The sequence below is a fragment of the Jaculus jaculus genome, chromosome 1 (assembly GCF_020740685.1).
Source record: "Jaculus jaculus isolate mJacJac1 chromosome 1, mJacJac1.mat.Y.cur, whole genome shotgun sequence".
NCBI classification, from domain to species: Eukaryota; Metazoa; Chordata; class Mammalia; order Rodentia; family Dipodidae; genus Jaculus; species Jaculus jaculus.
The window spans coordinates 343,306,985-343,324,143 of record NC_059102.1 but is presented as its reverse complement, the minus strand read 5'-3'; positions in this window follow the sequence as shown (position 1 = coordinate 343,324,143).

Here is a 17,159-nt window from a genome sequence, read left to right as displayed (position 1 = left end):
TGGCCTCGAACTCTCAGCGATCCTCCTACCTCTGCCTCCCGAGTGCTGGGATTAAAGGCGTGTGCCACCATGCCCAGTTTAGGACTGTCTTATTAGAAGGACTTTATATGGGCCCACTTGGTTATACAAAGATAATTGGTAACAGAGTAAAATGAACTGGAAAGAGGAGAGCCTGGGAGAGGAAGTGACTACAATCATGGCTTAAAGACTTTACCATACATAGATGTTGTGGTTAACCATAGTTTTAAGCAGAGTCAGAAGAAAGGCCAGGCCAGAAATGACCAGAGACTGCAGATGAGTTCATGGAGACAGTGATAAAGCTTGAAGCCGAGGTAGCTGTTACTGCACAGGATGAATCAGAGCCAAGAACACCCCAAGTATTAGAATAAATGTCATTACTGTTCCCTTACCTGTGACAGCAGATGGGCTAGTGTGATCTATGATCTTTCTGGGCCGTTTATTAAGTTTTCATCACTGTGCTGTCTGTGCAATCCACTGCCTCAGGGAACATTGGAGATTTGAATTTGAAAATGAGATTCACAAAATTAGATATTCTTCATATTTTTTTCCTTTTTTATTTTAACTCCAAAATGACTTCAAACAAAAGGTTATAAAGGACAGGATCTTTGAACCCTTTCAACTTCAGCCATGAACTAGCTAAGTTTTGGTCTTTGAGAACATATTCTAGAAATGACTCCCTACTGTTTCATTAATTCTAAGAATTGATTTCGGCATTGACCTTCCTCTGGGGAAGGAAGAGTGAAGGCTGGGGCTCTCAAAAAGTCAAAGGAGGGCCAATGAAGCTTTGAGAGAATCTCCTAAGGGCAAAGGAGCCCAGAAAGTTCAATTAGGCTGGGGGGGAGGGGTACAGGTGAGCTGGACTAGGAAGAAGTTCTGAAAGAGCTCTGGCCATGTGAAGCCAAGAAGTGATGTTTGGTTCACGAAGCCTGAAGTTGAGTAGGCAGAAGAAATGAGACTCAGGTCATCCTGAAAAGAAAAATTCTGGTGCTTTTGTCTGTCTTTCATTTTTAAAAATTAGTATATGTGAATTATACATAATGAATTTCATTACAACATTTTCACACACGTCTATAGTGTCATTTGATCACATTCACCTCCCACATCCTCTACTTTTGCCCTCTCATTATGGGCGCCACTCATCCCTTTCTCTTCCCAACTAGTCCCCTTAAGGCTTCCGTGCTGTTTTTAAGATGATCCAACGAGTTGCATTACAGTTGCTTATGGAGCGTGGCTGAGGGGCTGTATACAGCAGCGTGGTCTTACCACTGATGAAAATGCTTCTTCTTGCACACAGCAAACACGACCTGCATATGCCTCCCTTCAACTTCCTGAAACTCTTACATTGTTTCCACCCCTTCCACTGTGATGTGCCCTAACCATTGCAGGAGATAAGAGATGTCCTGAGTATTTCGCTGTCACTTATTCATGTGATTTTTGGCCAGCTATAAGTCTCTGCAGGCTCCACTGCCCACGACATGATGACACTCCTGTAATAAGCTGATGGCAGCAATAAACAATGGGTATAAACACAATTATTTGGAAAGTGTTTGGATTGATAGGTACATCATGTTCATTTAGCCAACGAGAACAGCAGCTTCCCTCAAGACATTAGGTTGATGGTGACTTTTCCAAACTGAACATATGGGTTGTGGTAGTTTGAATGGATGGCCCCCAATATATTCAGTGTTTTATTAGTTTTTAATTTGCATCTGCAGCAACCTGGCTAGAGGCAGTGCCACTGGGTGTACCTTAAAGTGTGGTGGTGGGTTTGAGATTTCAATGTAAAGATATGCAAAGTATGCCTAGCTGGAGTTCCTGAAGTGTGCATTGCTATGTGGCTTTTGGCTTGTGCTTCTCTCTCTCTGCTTGGACCTGTGAAGGCAGGCCAGCTTCTTCTGCCATTATGGAACTTCCCCTGGACCTGTAAGCTTCAATAAATCCCTTCCTCTGGAAGTTCATCTCAGTGAACCTGAATCTGTCTGCTACAGAAGTTGGTATCGAGGAGTGGGCTGAGATGAACCTGACCATGTGGATGTTGGTCTTTTGGAACCTTTGTTTTGGAGGAAGGGATATTTATTGAAGCTTATAGATCCATGGGTCCTGGCACAGCCTCCTCGGGTTGTGAGTCTAAGTGGATCACACTGCTCTAAGATATTCCATAGGATGAAAATATTGAGAAAGAAAGAACATTGTGGAGACTTGGAGAACACAGTGTGATAAGAACATGTGATGCTCCACCACCAGGATCTCCAAAGCTGAAACTGAGAATGATGGTAACAGGATCTGTAGGAAATGTACATGATGTATACTTTCACTTTTACTTTTTGACTTTCACTTTTACTTCATGTAAGTGTACATGAAGCATATTGTTCTATTCAGATACAACAATTCCCTTCATCAACCCTCCAATGTATCTGTGACAGGGATGTTAGGATGAGTATAAGATTGAAATCCCTCCTGGTTAAACAAAATAATCATCTTAGTGTTCCAGGTAACCAGGTACTAAGAAACTTCCTAAGTCATTGACCTATTAGTAAGTTGACTAGCAATTCCTTTTCTTAAAAAAAGATGGATAAAATAATAAGAGATTTTATTTTCAAATGTTTAATATATTTCAAGTGAATAGTTTTTTTCTAATTTTTATTAACAACTTCCATGATTATAAAAGAATATACCATGGTAATACCCTGCCTCCCCCCACTTTTCCCTTTGAAACCCCATTCTCCATCACATCCCCTCCCCCCTCTATCAGTCTCTCTTCTATTTTGATGTCATCATCTTTTCCTCCTATTATGATGGTCTTGTAGTGTCAGGCACTGTGAGGACATGGATATTCAGGTCATTTGTGTCTGCGGGGAGCACGTTGTAAGAAGTCCTACTCTTCCTTTGGCTTTTACATTCTTTCCGACACCTCTTCCACATTAGACCCTGAGCCTTGGAAGGTGTGATAGAGATATTACAGTACTAAGCACTCTGGTCACTTCTTTCCAGCACCATGACACCTTCTGAGTCGTCTCAAGGTCACTGCCATCTGAAAAGAGAACATTCTCTGCCAAAAATGAGAGTAGCATTAATATAAGGGTATGAACATTAAGAGAAGTGCTTACTGGGCAGTTTGATAAGCATAGTATAGTTTTATAACATTAAATATATTAATCATGGCATGCCACCATCACCAACATCTATTTCTAGATATTTTTTCATCTTCCCAAACTGAAACTTTGCCTCCCTTAAACGCAACTTTCCTTAACATTTCAGTCCTCAGCTTCTGGTCACCAACACTACTTCCAGCCTCTGGGAGTGTGACTGCTCCCTGTACCTCATATAATTGGAATGACAGATTTTACTGTTTTGTGACCTGCTAAGACCATTGATGATCCTTTTTTTTTTTTTTTTGATAATGTTTTATTTATTTATTTGCAAGGAGAGAGAGCGGGCAGGCATGTCAGGGCCTCTAGACACTACAAACAAACTTCAAAGACATGCACCACTTTGAGCATGTGGGGAATCAAACCTGGTCATTAGGCATTGCAGACAAGTGCCTTAACTACTGAGCCATCACTCCAGACCAACTGGTGATTCCTAACCAAAATTTTAATTGATTTATGTCACACAGGTCTAGCAGTATTCTGGCTGTTAACGGGAATCCAAATGAATATTTTAGCAGGTATCCATCAGGAAGTATTTGATGAATGCCTATCATGTATCCAGATGAGGGATAAGTGCCTCAAGAAAAATAGCAATTGATGAAACACACATCTTTGTTTGTGCCCTTAAACTTCTAATGTTGCAGATATGAAGACAAAGTGAGCACACATTAAGTACTAAATAGCATGTACACATGTGTGTGTCTGTATCCACACACCTACACAGACCTCTGACCTTATTGCATTATGTTAGAATAAAGACTTTGAAATAAGTAGAACAAAGATGATCCCCCCCCCAAAAAAATCTAATTTATTAAAGGCAAATCCAAGTGATTTGGGGACAATATTTAGTGAACTGACTTTTGGGAATTCTCTGTAAGGGGGAGTAATTTGAGAGAAATTTTCATTTGAAACCCCATATGAATACATTTTAATTACCCAGGGATATTTTTTTTTTCAGATGGGAAGTAGGAACATGGTTCACAGCTCACTATCTTCACGTGCCAAGTCACTTGTGATATTTCATTGAATCCTGCTAAACTGCAGTCAGCTATTTGCCATCTGTACTGTACAGCTGCAATTTCCTTCCTAGGCAAACACAACATTTTATTACCAAGAAATTGGCATAGTGTGATTGTCACTTGCCTTCTGTGTGTCCCTCTGTGTGGCTAGGCTAATCAGGGAAAGAGAAACAACTTCATGTACCAGCTCCTGACTAAGTCAGGTGAACACAAGTGACACTGCCACCAAGTTAGCTTTGCCAAACCCTTGACACTTCTGATACAAATACATCTGTGCCCTGTGTTATTTCTGAATAAAATGAGATATATAGATTGCTACAAGGCTTCCTGTTAAGCATATTGGACTGGATATAAATATTTACCTCTGTTCCTTCTGAGTGCTGTTAAGATGAGTGTGTAAGAAAGATGGCAACCATTAAGAAGGAGAAGCACAGGAAAGATGAAGTCACTGGCAAGAAATGCTGTCAGCATGATGGAATGTGGAGCTGTAAGAATAAGTGTGAATTAATATATAGAGAGTCCAGGACTGTTGCAGAGAGATACGCATGAAAGAAGTCTATCAGGATTGCAGAACTCTTGAAAGATCAAGGGATCTTTCAGACAGTAGGTAGGCTGAGGCTAAAGGAAATAGTGGCTGAACCAGAAAGATTACTTAAAAATCTGTATTAAGCCTTCTAGGGAGATGATGGCTCAGTGCTTAAGAGTGCTTTGTGATGGCCTGGAACCATCTGAGTTTGACCCTCAGTATCCACATGGGAAACCTGTAATGCATGAGGCCGCAGACCTGTGGGAGACTGGAGAATTGCTGGGGCTCACTGGCCAGCTAGTCTGGCTGAAAACAGTAGCCCTGGATTTAGAATGAGACTCCATTTCAAAGAAACAATGCCAAAGAGAGATACTGAAGCACACTCTTCTTTCTCCAAATACATTTGCGCGAGAGTGCGCGCGCGCACACACACACACGCGCACGTGCACGCGCACACATACGCACACATACACAAACACATCATCCATAGCATGCATGCACACACACACACAATGCCAAAAGATAAATATCAGTTGTGCTAGGAACAGTGAGACTTACAGTTCTCTCTCTATTCCTTATCTCCAGTCAATATGTTCTCAACTGGTCAGGAGATTGGAAGCTTTTTTTCTGAGGAATTAGACTCTAGAAGACTCCCTCCTTCTCAGAACCTAGTTACAACAGAAGGTATTGGGGCTGGAAACAGGGCCAACTAAGTGTGAGGCTAGTCATGGACAGCCACCAGAGTGGAAGATTCGCCTAAAAGTAATAGACTCTGATACATAGCTTCACATAAAATCACTTGTCCACATCTTATCACTCCATAATAAAACTTACTGAAGGGCAAGCATGCCTAACCACCCCCTGCACATTCTCAGAGGGTGTTAATCACGCTTATTCTCTCTACTTGTTAAGATTCTTAAAATCATACACCATATTAGTGTGGAGAATCTAGAAAATATATGTAAATATTAAAAAGCATCACACTTCTATTTTCTGTGAGTAAGCATTATATATATATATTTCATATATATAATTTGGGATTGTTCTATTCCCCCCATATAAGTAGTACTCTAAATGGATCTCTTTGTGTGTGTGGAGGTGTATGAACATGTGTGTGTGTGTGTGTAGATGTATATGCCCCTATGTACATACATATAGAAGGCAGAGGAGAATGTTAAGTGTTCTCTATTGATATTTCACTTTATTTCCTTGAATTAGGATCCTTCACTAAACCTGAAACTACTGATTTTGGTCAGGCTGGCTTATTCCCCTGCCTCTACCTCCCACAGGACTGGCGTCATAGGTGGACATGGCCATGTCAGGCTTTTTATTTGGATGCTGGAGATCTAATTCAGATGGACTCAGGCCCTCAACCTTGTGCCACAGGTTCTCATACCTGTTGGGCTACCTCCCTTACACATTCTTCTCTTTTTCCCTTTCAATTTAAAAATGGGTCATTAACACCTTTCCTTGTTTTCTACTGAGTGGCTTAGACCTCGAGTTGCTTGGGCAGATGTTGGCCATTTTCCCCCAGTGGCTTATGTAGCACATTCTGACACAAGGTAAACTAACTGTCTGGGGCCTGGCTCTCTTCCAGATTCCCACCAGGTCTCTCCATGTTCCACACAGACAGCATATGGTGTCTTTGGAAGTAGGGTCCTACCATTAACCTTTGGTGGGTAATCAAGTGCTTTGACAGAATTCTATCTTCTTTTGGGAAACCTTGTAGGTCTCTCTGTTCAACAGCTCATTGTGGATATTAACCCTATCCTGGTACTGGGAGTTTGCCAGCACCAAGGGGAAAGAAGGAAGGAAAAGGTAATAAAAAAGAGAAAGAGTTAGAGAGAGAAACAGGAGAAAATTAAAGTTAGTCTTCATCATACCCTCTCCAGGGCCCTTTGATTCAGGTGTTCCCTCTAAGGACCTGATGAATGTTAAACCTTTTAGTCTGTCCCTCAGGGTATAGGATTTTATGGGTCCAGTTTTGTGTCCCCCCCCTCCACACCCTTACTCTCCCCTCCAGCCCCACCCTCCCTATTGTCCAGTCCTTGAGATGACTATTAGGCATGTCAGCATCTTGGGCTAATCCAGGTTAGGAGCCACAGATGAGTGAGTGTGACGATTGTCTTTCTGTGATTGGGTAATTTCACTGAGAATGATGTTTTCCAAGTTAGACCATTTTTCTATTAATTTCACTGTGTCATTTTTTTCTTACTGTTGTGTAGATCTATTATGTAGATATACCACATCTTGGTTACCCATTTGTCTAATGATGGACATCTAGGTTGGTTAAAGTTCTTAGCTATTATGAATTGAGCAGCTATAAACATTGTTGAGCAAATATCTCAGAACTGAGGCATGGAGCTTTTAGGGTAAATTCCCAGTAAGGAAATAACTTGAGTCTATTGGTAACTGTATAGTCAACCTTTGTAGGAGCCTCCATATTTCTTTCCATAGTGGTTTTACATCTTACATTCCCACAGTGAATAAGGGTTCCCATTTCTCCACATCCTTACCAAAATTTGTTTACATTTGACCCAGGGTAAGGTGGAATCTCATAGTTGTTTTAATTTGTATTTCCTTGAAGGTTAGGCATGTTGAACATTTTCTTAAATTTGTGTTTGCCATTTGTATTTCTTCCTCTGAGAACTTCCTGTTCATGAACAATATGCTTTTAAACAATGAATGGGTAGTGGAAGAAATAAAAAGGTACCAAAACTTATAAGACACAATGAAGGCAGTCCTAAGGGGAAAATTCATAGCACTAAATGTCTTCATAACAAAGACAGAGAGATCCAAAATTAATGACTATCAACATAAAAGCACTGGAAAAACAAGAAGAATCCAACCTAAAAGCTCCAGATTGAAAGAAATAATAAAGATCAGAGCAAAAATTAATGAATTTGAAACTAAGAAGATAATTAAGAAAATTCTTGACACAAACAGCTGGATCTTTGAAAAAAATAAACAAGATTTATAAACTCTTAGACAATTTGATCAAAAAAAAGAGAAGTCTCAAATTACAAAATCATAAAGGAAAATGGAGATGTCACAACAGACATCAATTAAATTGGAATAATCATTAGGATATACTTCCAGAACCTCTACTCCACAAAATTGGATATTCAGGAAGAAATAGATGAATTTCAGGACACATACCACCTACCAAAACTAAATTCAGAGAAGATTATCCTCCTAAACAAAACTATCACATGTATCTAGATAGAAAAGGTAATCAAAAGCCTCCCAAAAAGGAAAGTCCAGGACCAGGTAGATTCTTAGCCTAATTCTGTCAAACCTTCATGGAAGAAGGGAAACCAAACTCAAACTGTTTCACATAATCAGAGTACAGGGAACCTTCCCCAACTCTTTTTTGATGCTAGCATCACCCTAAACAAAACACCAAACAGACCCAACAAGAAAAGAAAACTATAGTCCTATATTCTTGATGAACTTAGATGCAAAGATCCTGAACAAAATCCTCACACAAAAAAATTCAACAACACATCAAAAGTATTATCCACCTTGACCAAACAGGATTTATCCCAGATGCAGGGATGGTTCAACATTCAAAATTTGGTCAACATAATAGACCACATAAATAAGCTTAAACACAAAAGCCACATGATCATTCCAGTAGATGCAGAGAAGGCCTTAGACAAAATACAACATCACTTCCTGATCAAAACACTGGATTGAATGGGCATGGATGCTTTATATCTCAACACAATAAAAATTATATATAAAGCACCTAAAGTCCAAATAATTCTTAATGGAAAAACACACAAGGAGTTCCCACTGAGATCGGGAACAAGACAGGGGTGCCCACTCTCACCATTGCTCTTCAACATAGCACTAGAAGTACTGTCTCAGGCAATAAAACAGGAGAAAGAATTTAAAAGCATTCAAATTGGGAAGGAAGAAGTCAAATCAGCCCTATTTGCAGATGACATGACATAAGTGACCCAAAACCTTCCATCTCAAAACTTCTAATGGTGATTAATTCCTTCAGCAAAGTGGCAGGATACAAAATAAACACACAAAAATCAGTAGCCTTTCTATATGCAAAGGAGAAATACACAGAGAAAGAAATCAATGAGACTGTTTTATTTGCAATAGCCACAAAAAAAATCAAATATCTTGGAATAACACTAACCAAGGATGTGAAAGACATATGTAATGAAAACATAAAATACTCAAGAAAGAAAGTGAAGATGACTTGAAAAGATGGAAAGACCTCCCATACTCCTTGATAGGTAGAATTAATATCATGAAAATGGCAATTCTACCAAAAGTAATATACAGATTTAATGGAATACCAATAAAATTCCAGCATCATTCTTTACAGAGATAGAAAAAAATGTTCTAAAAATTCATATGGAATGGCAGCAGGCCTTGTATATCCAAACATGTCCTCAGAAAAAGAAACATACCTACAGGTAACACCATACCCAATCTAAAGCTATACTACAAAGTCATCATAACAAAAACAGCATGGTACTGATCTAAAAACAGAAATATAGATCAATGGAACAGAATTGAAGACCCAAACCACAGGTCAAGTAGCTATAACTACTTGACAAAGATGCCAATTGCATAGACTGGAGGAAAGACAGCATCTTCAGCAAATGGTGCTGGACAGATTGATGAAACACATGTAGAAAAATGAGACTAGGCCCACTCATTTCACCATACACAAAAATCAAATCCAAATGGATTTAAGACTTCAATATAAAACCATAAACTTTCAAGTACTAGAAGAAAAAATAGGAGGCACTGTCCACAATGTAGGAATGGGGAAAGACTTCCTGAACAATTCCCCAGTATCTCAGTAAATTAAACACTCTCTCAACCTATGGGATCTGATAAAGCTAAGAAGCTTTTGTACAGACAAACATACCATAAGCAGAGCCAATAGATTACCCACAGAATGGGAGAAAATTTTTGCCAGCTATGTCACTGACAAAGGCCTAATATCTAGAGTCTATAAAGAACTCACAAAATTAAACAATAAAAAAAAAAATCAAACAACCCACTGAAAAAAATGGGGTAGAGAACTGAATAGGGAGTTCTCAAAGGAAGAAATTCTAACACACACTTAAGAAAATGTTCAACAATTTAAAAAATTATGAGATTCCACTTTACTCCAGTAAGGACGGCAAATTAAAAAATCAAATGACCACAAATGTTGGCAAGGATGTGGGGAAAGAGGAACCCTGACTCACTGTTGGTGGGAATGCCAACTTGTACATCCACTGTGGAAATCAATATGGAGATTCCTGCCAAAGATGAGTATAGCACTACTAACAGACCCTGTTATTCCCTTACTGGGCATGTACCATAAATGTTTCATGCTTCACTACAGAGAAATTTGTTCAACCATGTTACAGCTGCTCAATTCATAATAGCCAAGAACTAGAACCAACCCAGATGCCTGTCACTGGGTGAATGCATAGTGAAGTTGTTGTATATATACACAATGGAATTCTTCTCAGCAATAAGGAAAAAAATATGAAACAAAATTTGTAGGAAAAGGGGTGGACTTAGAACAGATCATACATAGCAAACAGACAATTACAGAAAGACAAATGCCACATGTTCTTACTCGTGAACAGTTCCTAACTTGGGCAACTTGAGTTGCTGGCATAATGGATATACAGCTCAAGGCTCAGGAAATAGGGATGAAAGGATTTGATATGAAACTGAACCCAAAATGAACGGGTACCACAGAAACTTTTATCTTTGAAGGTAGACTAAAAGATATAACCCTCAACAGGAGTATAGGGGCCACACCCGAAACAAAGGGCCTTGCAGAGGGCAGGATGAGGTCTAACCTTAAAAAGTTTGGCTCTGACTTATAATCTTCAGTACCAAAACCAGGTGCTGCCCATATTGAGCTGTTGATGGGAGAGATCTATGAGGTCCCCAAAACAAGACAAGCTTCTGCCAAAGCACTTGATTACCCACCTGAAGTAGAATAAAAGACCCGACTGCTGAAGACACCCCATGCTGCCAACACAGAACACGGAGGGACCTGACTGGAATCCAGAAGAGGGCCAGTCCCTTGACAGTTAGTCCATCTAGTGCTGGAAAGCACTACATGAGCTCCTGGGGGAAACGGCCAACAACGGTGTGAGCAAGCAGGGGTCCAAGCTGCTCAGAAACAACCAGCCTCACAAGAAGGACACACCAGGGCAATGGTGGCACACAGCCGTGGTGGGCAACCAGCAGCTTTCTGATTGGCTACAAGATCTGATCAATGGGAAGGAACCCATGTCTGGAACTGGGAACCAGGTCTGAATCCTTTGGATACAAACATTATGCTCTCCAATGTCAAGCTCCCACTAGTCTTTGGCTAAAAGAGGGGCTATGTCCATTAAACTCTCCCCAAATGAATTACATTGATCCAACTTAACCTATGCTGACTTCACTCTCCATTGGAGACTCTATTTTTCTTTTTCAGATGGTAGCAAGACCATTGGAGATAAACCACCCCTCACATCTCAGTCAACGCCCAGGTGAAACCACAGAGGAAGTGGGGAGATGAGAAAGTGCTGCTTCCATGGTGAGCCTGACAATCAGCAGCAGGTTGAAGGAGACAGACGCTGAGGACACTCAATACTTACCAAAGCAGAGATCCAGAGGCTCCTGAGAGCACATCTCTGAAGTAGACTTAAAACACACCCACCACAGCTCAGGGAACTTTGCAAAAGAGGGGTGGAAAGATTGTAAGATCCACAGGTTGGACTGTCATGCCTAGAGGCAGTGCCTCCCCTGCTATCCCCTCCCCCCTCCCCCAGGCAATAACTGACTGCTGCTCCCTCAATGCATCACCCACAAGCCCATGGGAAATACCAACAACCCCACTGAGGAGGGCTCCCTGCGGACTGGAGGCAGGGACAATAGAAAAGTTGGCACCAACATGTGGTGTATCCATACAAAGTATGTTCTTAATTTGAAAAGAAAAAAGGTGTCCTTTCTTGGCTTTGGTAATGTTCAGAATGATCACTAAAAACAATGGGAAAAATACTTGAGGTCAGTGCTGAACATGGTGTCTTATTTCCTTTCAAGTTGAACTCGGTTACAAGTTCAGCCTTACGGAAATATTAGCTATTTATATTTTGCAAATTAGTTATCTATGACATTTTTTATTGAAATACTTTATTGGCTTGCATGTTTTTGTATAAGCATTGTCCATTATTCTGTCATATGCAACAAATATTTCTGCTGCTTTGAAGTTTTCTTTTTAATTTGGGTTCTGGTGATAATTTGATTTTTAGTGTTCCGTTTTTTTAAATATGAAGAGAGAACCAGGGAATCATCAGAAGCAATGAGAAATGATTCAACATTGAAAGAGATATTAAAACAGAAAAAAAAAGAAGAAACAAAAACAAAGTAGGAAGTTCAATGGGCTATTTGTAGTTTTCCCACCCACCTATGACTCACATTGGAATCCCAACTCCATCCACACTGTGACGGAGGCACTTCGGAGACAGAGCCTTTGACAAGTGACTGGGTCACAAGCAGAGTCCTTTCAAGTGGATTAGCACTCCTATTTTATACAGACCCCAAAGATCTCTCTGTCCCTCTTTCTGCTGGATGAGGACACAGTCAGCAATCTGCCATCTAGCCAGATGCCAGCCATGCTGACTACTTGATTTTAGACTTCTCGTCTCCACCACTGTGAGATTTAAATTTCTGATGGTTATCTTATCTATAGTATTTAGCTACAGCTTCCCAAGCTAAAAACAATAAAATAATGGAGAGAAATATCATGTCAAGTAATTATGAATTTCAGAGAGTTAATGTCATGTGTTATGAAAAAAAGATGCTATTTTTAAAAGGACAGAGAATATGACAAAGATAAGGTTAGAATACAAAAGACCCTATAAATTTATTATAACTGTTAACAGATGATTATCATAAGACTATATCAGAAAGTAGAGGAGAAAGAAATCTAGGAGAAAAAATAAATAACAAACAGGAATTTTAAAATGAAAGCAGATGACAGTTGGGGGTAAATTTACAAAGAAAAACAACATCCTGCCTTGTATGAGATTGAAAGGTGCTGCCAAGACCCTAGACACAGAAAGCACGCAGGCATTTGGTTAATCTCACACCCGCATCTCTACGTGGTCAGTTTGTAGTGGACAAAACCATCACTTGGTCTTTGTCAGGTAGAGTACAAATTCTATGTTGGGGTGCAGTGGGGCTGAAGGTTGGGGGTGAGGACAGTCTTCCCCATGCATCTAGCTCCCCCAGTCGCTAACCTCTCAGTCTTCCTCCCATCTCGAGCCCTGCATGCATGCTAATGACTGTGAAGAATGTGCGTCCTACCAGTCCTGACAGGCACAGGGTTTCAAGTGCCCGCAGGAAGACTGTCGTGCAGATGGGGAAGTTATGACCCTCCCATTTCTTCATCCTCGTTTGGTTTTCATCCATGTTGAATCCTATCAAAAGTGATCGTATCTCAACATTACAAGAAAACAATGCTGTGTGATTTTACCCTACGTGCATAGAAAAGTGCAGCTAAGGGCTATGAGTCTGTCAGGAGAAAAGGAAGGCTGTGATGCTATGGACTAGCTAGAAAGTACTTGTGGTTTTGTAACATAATTTATGACTAAGCAATCAGTTGGATACAAAAAGAACAAATAAGAGTTGGACATTACTTTGTAATCTGTGACAATAAGGCTTGTCTTTTATTGTTTTCTTTTGTATTTATGGAATGGGAAACTGTCAATGAATTATGACTGTAGCGATGATTACCAATCGTGCCATTTCCCTTAAACACCCAAGCCCGTTATGACTGAAGCGCATTAACTCACCTAACCGTTGTGTATCACCTAAGGCTAGACAAACTACATGTGAAAAAAGCCATTATGGAAATTTTTCTAGCACAAAAAAAATAGTAAATCAATCACTTAATGACCTCCTACATACCAAACATAAAACTTAGCTAATCTAGCCGACCTATTTCCTTGAACCTAGAGGACTGTATGGAGTCATTCTATTTTTTTTTTTTTAGTCTATCAATAAATCATTAAAAACTGCTGGTGAACACACGTTTCCTTTATTGTTAATGACCAATTAAGCCTTCCTTCTTCCCTTCTTCCCTTCTCTTCCCTTGTCTATCCTTTTTCCTCTTTTCCTTCTCTTCCTATTTCCCTTCTTTGCCCCCTTCCCCTCTTCTCGCCTCCCCCCTCCTCTCTCCCCTGCTTTCCTTTCTGCCTTGCCCTCTTTATAGTGGCCATGATGTGGGCTTTTCTCCTGACTCTTCAGGTGGAAATAATGGTGAGTCAGCCTTTCCCAATACTGTTAGAAAGTAGCTCATCCCAACAAGGTGGCTCTCAGGACAGGAGACCTTGCCAGTTGCCATTCCACAGCTGAGGGCTGGTTAGCACGGAGGTGTTCTCTCTACCATGCTCATTTTTCTCCCTGGTGTTGCCAGGCCCTGTGAGAGGGCAGAGAACTCAGAAAAGGAAAAACAAAAGGGGAGACAGGGAGTAAGGAGAAAATATTCAAGCAGCTTGTGGCTGTTAGTACAAATTACCGTAGTGAGTCATCTTCCTCTGGAAGAGGGCCTGTGAATATCTGGCCCCAGAGTCTGAGGACTATATACAGCCAGGCAGCTACTGGATGGGGCTAGGTTGGGCTCCGTGTCACCCAAGCCCCTAGTGACGGGTGGTTCACACTTGGAACTCAGGATGTGGGGGATGATGAGCCTGTGCTCACTAATTGCTGAGTCCATTTTTACACTAGGCAGTCTTACTACCCGAACACAGTATACTGAACAGAAATAGGCTCAATTGCTTTCCCCATGCCAATAGTTTCCTTACCCACCCTCATCAAACCTCCTGATGACTTCTGTTTTCAGCTCCTGCCCCCTATAGGACTTGATGGAACAAGGCGAGTGCTGGGGAGATGGCTCTGAGCAAGTACGAGGACCTGGGTTGGATCCTCAGCTCCCAAGTAAAAGTTGGAGTGATGTTTCACTGTCATTCTGGTGCTGGGGAAGTAGAGACACGAGGATTGCCCGGGGCTTGCTAGCTAGATATTGTACCCAAACTGGTCAGCTTCTGGTTCTGGGAGAGATTCTGTCTCACAGAATGACATGGAGAGCTACTGAGGAAGACACACAGCATTCACCTCTGACCACTACATAGATGCACACATATATGCACACACACACCTCCACACACAAAACAAACAAGCACCCATACATGTATGAACATGTGTGTACACCACACACATACACACATGCAAAAAGAAGAGGATCTCACTGGACTTTGTGAGCATTTCTTGAAAGAAGCGAATCCCTATAACAGTGAGGTAAAGGGGATATGTCTATTCTTTTAAGGTGTTTGTATTGAGAAAGGACACAGAGCCCTAAAGTATTGCAAACTTTAATATATGTGACCTTCAAGCTAGCTGCTTTACTATTATAATATATTTAATCAAGGTGGAATACCACACAGCATGACAGCTAACTCAGAGTTCTGAGACCAAGTTGTGGCTCAGAGTAACAAAGCTAGTCCACGAGTGCTGGAGACTGGATTCAGATGCCTTCCAGTATGTTCGTGTTTTTAAGGGTTGGTTCCCAGGGACTGGTGCTACTGGGAAGTGGTATGAACTTTGGAGAACTGGGACCTATGGGAAGGTTTTGTGGTGGTCAGTGTGTACTCTCAAAAAGACAGGTTAATATAAACTTTTTCTCTGAATAAATTTATATTGCCTCATGCATTGATTATACAGAGGGCAAGCTGAATAGCACAGTAATCAAAAAGGAGTTTGTTCATCTAAGTCTTCCTAGGTCCACAAAGTAACAAACTCTGATATATTGCTGGTATTCATCATGAGGACAAATGGCGTGCATTGTCACGCACCATGCACGGAAAATGTAGTCATGTACTTGAATGGGTTGAATGACTGCAAAGTACTATGTGAATGTTATTGCCACAATTATGGTTCCGTTGATCACATCTTTGTTGAGGGTGAGACTGCAGAGCTCACAAAATGGACAAGTCCTTAACAATGGCCAGTTTCCAGTGAAGCATGGTTAGGGTTGTGGGCGGGCCACCTCCACAAAGCCGGAAGATGTACCCAGTGCACAGTATGGGCTCGTGGCCTTAGCTCTGGCCTTCGTGTCATCCACACGGTGCATCTTTCTCATGCTGCTCACATCTTCACTTCTTCCCCTCTTGCTCTGCTGTAGGGGGTTTTGTTTTCGTTCATAGTCCAGAGTTGCAAATCAGCTGTAGAGCTATATGCTGTGGAAGTCTAGGGCACTTTACAGCAAAGTCATGCTTTAAAAGTTTAACATTTTCATATGCAACTGCTTCTTACATGTCATTAGGAATGGATATATGGTTAAGTAAATATGTATAATGCTATAAATACAGATGTGGAAAATTACCTAAAATTCAGAAAGTGAAAACTACCATTAAGCAATTTGCAATAGGAGGGGTTGATGTAAATGTTTATGTAGTTTATTTAATAATTATAAACAACTCAAGCTGATTTTAATTCCAGATGAGTTTGACCCAACATCCACCTTTTCACTTATGCGTTATGCAAGACACACTTTAATGGCTTGAAAGATCAATACACATAGTTTTCCATTTGGGTGGAATAAGTGAGTACTAAAAAATAAATTTAAAAAGTTTTAAGGAAGAAAAATTATAAATATAATATAACTCTATCAGTATGTTTTATACATGTATACTTACTTATAAATGACTGGAAAATATACAATACTTTTATCTACAGTTATTGGTTGAAGGTGTGAAAATACAGAGAGAAGAATGAAAGACTTATGACTTTCACATAATATTCTACAGTGTTTGTGTCTTGTCTAAGGTGCATAAATCCATGGGTTATTTCTGTTCTAAAATGATTGACTATGTCAGTCTCTGCGTTTGCTGCGGTTGACTCCTCTGGCAGACAAGTTGTTCTTGTGCATATATTGAAGTGGTTTTCCAGCTATGAACGCTTTAGAGTAGAGTTTTACCTACCAAATGTAAATTATTTTGAAACAGTATGAAGTTATGTAGAAATTGACTGTGAACTTTTAAAGAAACATAAAAGCCACTCAATTGCAAGATAAACAAAATCAGGAATACATTTTAACATAACAATTTTCTAGTTACCATTGATTTTACCAAAAATACATGGTGTTTTATTGTTGAAACTAAGAAAATGTCTTCAAACAGAATGGATAAATTATTATAAAATATTATTTTCTGCAATTTATAACTGAAGAATATGAACTTCTATAATGAAAGGTCCAGTCAAGTACCTCATTAATTAAGGGACAAAAAGCATATGCACTGTGTTAGGTTTGTGGCACTATGTGAAAAATCAACTTAAGAGCTAAAGAGATGGCTTAGTGAAGCCTAAGGACCCAGGTTCAACTCTCCAGTTTCTATGTAAACCAGATGTACAAGG